This window comes from Sceloporus occidentalis, unplaced genomic scaffold (genome assembly GCF_023333645.1).
Source record: "Sceloporus occidentalis isolate IW3139 unplaced genomic scaffold, rSceOcc1.0.p SCAF_57, whole genome shotgun sequence".
Lineage (NCBI taxonomy): Eukaryota > Metazoa > Chordata > Lepidosauria > Squamata > Phrynosomatidae > Sceloporus > Sceloporus occidentalis.
Genome location: NW_028317037.1, coordinates 816,518 through 820,005, shown reverse-complemented (window position 1 = coordinate 820,005; position 3,488 = coordinate 816,518).

The following is a 3,488-nucleotide window of genomic DNA, read 5'->3' as shown; positions in this document are numbered from 1 at the left end:
TTCATGTAAACTTTGCCAGACTGGGTCTTCCATATTATTGGGGCATTGAATTTCCTCCAGGTTTTCATCCATGGGGCTGGAGCCCATTTCCAAAATAGTCAGCAGCAGAGAGAACTCAGACTGAAAGACAGAGCAGATTCACCAACCCACTAACATGGAAGTCTCCATTCACTACTGTCTATGTGATATAAGTCCAAGCCATTGCCCTCCAATGTCCTCTTTCCCTCCCAGTTAACATTTGTAGATTATCCCTTGCAGACCTTGGAGAACGAACTTCCAACCAAAGGAACAGCAGTATCCTTATATTACTAGCATGTGTTCTTTTTTAAGAAATGCTTTTGTTCATTCTTTATTTTGTATCCTAAGCCACCTTGACACCAATCCATGGGAGAAAGGTGGGATGAAATGTAATAGATAACACAACCATACAGTTCAAGGAATGTACAATAGGAATGAATGAATAAGAAGGATGCTTTCAGGTGAGATTCTTCTACTCTATCCAAAGTTCATTTAATACACAGAAAAGAATCTACAATGTCATCTCCTTCTATCTCCTTTGAAGGCTGACTGATGCATTTCTGCATCATTATATACAACAGTGAAGACTCCACTCTTATGCCCTCTAACTCTGGCTGAATATAATAATAATAATAATAATAATAATAATAATAATAATAATTTGGATCCTGCCTTTTCCTGAAAGAATCAAGGCAGGTTACAAGAAAAAGTAATAAAATACAATATGGGTAAAATATACATTTAAAATAATAGCCAAACCCTAACCCTGCCTCCCGCACCCCAGTCCCAATTATAAAGTAAATTATGGTCTTGAACAGACAGGCCAAAATAAAGCTGCTTCGTGTCACTTTGGAGGTATGCTGTTCAGAGACACATACATCTTAAGAAGCCAGAAGCTGCACCAAAGCTGCACTCCAGTCCTTAGACTACAGGATGGCTTTGGCATGGCTTCTGGCCTCTTCGGACACATGCACCATTTAAATGGCATATTTCCAAAGTGACCCGAAGGAGCTTTATTTTGACCTGTCTCCATTGGCTCTAAGTAAGATAGATTACAAAAGGAAAAATGGGCTAAAATTAGGGTGGAGAGGCTGAGAGGAGAATGTCTATGTCTGCAAGGTAGCCGGGGTATCGGTATCAATAACAGTGTCAGTGACAGTGAAAAGCCCTAATCTGGAAAGGCCTGCCGAAAGAGATCCATCTTAACAGCCTTTTTAAAGGCTTCTAAGGTGGTGATGTGACTCATCTCTTCCAGAAGGTCATTCCAAAGCCTAGGAGAGGCAGAAGAAAAGGTCCTCTGGGTTGTTGTAGCCAATCTAGTCTTCTTAGGCTTTAGGAGACTTTTTCCAGTGCGGGAGGATTGTGTGGAAGAAGGCACTCCTGCAAGTAGTCTGGACCCAAGCCATGTAGGGCTTTAAAGGTTGCAACCAACACCTTGTACCTTGCCCAGACACTAATGGGCAGCCAGTGGAGGGATTTAAGAACCGGTGTAATGTGGGCAGTTCTAGAAACTACAAATTCCATGATTTCACAAGATGTTGCTATATAATTAAATTGGAACCAGTGTTGCATGCAATGTAGCTTTCTAGAGCACTTGCCTCCGTTCTATAGGAAGGGCAATGGGTCCTTACCCACAGAGGACACATTTTCATAGGTTTCCATCATCACCTCTTTGTACAGAAATTTCTGCTTTGGACCCAAGAGTGGCCATTCCTCCTCTGTGAAGAACACTGGCACATCTCAAAAGGTGATCTGCAATAGAAAATAGCCTTTGCTGAAAGACAGAGGATTGTAAATAACAGCCCCATTGCATCCTAGTCAGTCAAATTCCCAATGGCTCCACCACAAAAAAGGAGGTCTGGACACTAACTGTCCAGAGGTCTTCTTTCCTCCAGTTTCTTCCACAAAGGAGGAATTGAGGGTGCTTTCTCTTCTCTCCCTTCCTTTGGAAGCATCTTGGTTCTTTCCACACCTGCAGAAAATACAAAGTGATTTTATGTGCACACATTTATGCACATTTCACAGACCACGGAAAGTACAATTCAACAGCGCTAAGGGCAAATCAAACCTGAATCTTCCCTAAATTCAAAATAAATCCTTTGGAAAGCAGGATATAAATTATTCATGATATTATTATTATTATTATTATTATTATTATTATTACTATTATTAGTCTCACCTCCAAACCCTCAGAGAGAGAATCTTGTCAATGCTGGAAGACTAAGACAGTTCACTGGGCCTTTCGAGGCGTAGAGACCAGCATCCTTAGCCGGCATGAGGGGGAAGATGGCGTCTGCACAGCGCACTCCCTGACTCTTCCCACATGCCGGTGTGACCCTGCACACTTCACCACATCGCAGGTGACGGCACGGCTTTCCTCTAGCACTACATCCAGATGACGCAGTGCCAAAGGAGTGCGGAAAAGCCACACCATTGGCAGATATGGCACTTTTTCCCCGGCGCAGAAAGGAGCTCCTTTTTGCACCACAGAAAGGCCAGATCAGGGCCACAGCGTAGCCTTATCATAGTGCAAAAAAGGAGCTGCAAAAAGCAGCATGTTTGCCATGGTCCTGATCTGGTGCTAAAAGGGGCGGCCTGTACATCCCTTTAATTTCCAGAAAATGGGGCTAGGATTGGAGTCCTAGGGTTGGCCCCAGCCTTCCTCACTCCCAAAGAGGTCAATAGGAGGAGGGCTGGGTGGGACTCATGTGTCTGACTGATATTAATGGGTCTATTTTTTACTTCCGATAATCTACATAAAATCATAATGTATAGATGGACAGCAATAACAACAACAACCCAATAACAACAACCATAGCAATTGCAATAATTAAATGTCTATATTTAATGTTACCCATTGCCTTCCCCTAAGGCTGAGACAGTGTGAGCTGGGATTCAAACCCTGATCTCCAGAGTCGTAGTTCCACTATGCTCAAACCACTAGGCCACACTGGCTCCTACAACATGGACATCATTTCACTGGACCATTGTATGTCATGGACTTGGCCCAGCTTCCTCATCCATGGAGGTCATTTTAGAAGCCCCCTTCTCCTCCTCCATTTCCAGGCCCAACTCCTTCTGCATACCCTCCAACTCTCCCAGTTTGGCAGGGACCCTCCCCGGTTCATCCTCTGCCCTCCCACCTTCTCAGCTGCTCTTCACAGGCCACAGTTTCCTCCTCCTCCTGCCATTTCTCCCCTTCTCTTCAGCTCACTGCTATTGCTGCAAACTGAGTCCAAAGGGCAAAAGGAGTCTGCCCTCCATGAAGACAGCCAAGGAGAAAGGAGAAGAGGGGCCCTTCCCAGAGGCTCAGGCAAAAGCAAACAGCTGCAGCCTCTCTTAGTTTGCTTCTCCTTCCTCAGAAAGAACCTTGCAGTCTTAATCATATTCTGAGGTTCCTTGGTCCCTTTGATTCTCTTGGATCCCTCTCCAAAATCTCATGGCCCCACAGAGACTCCCAAGAGAGGAGA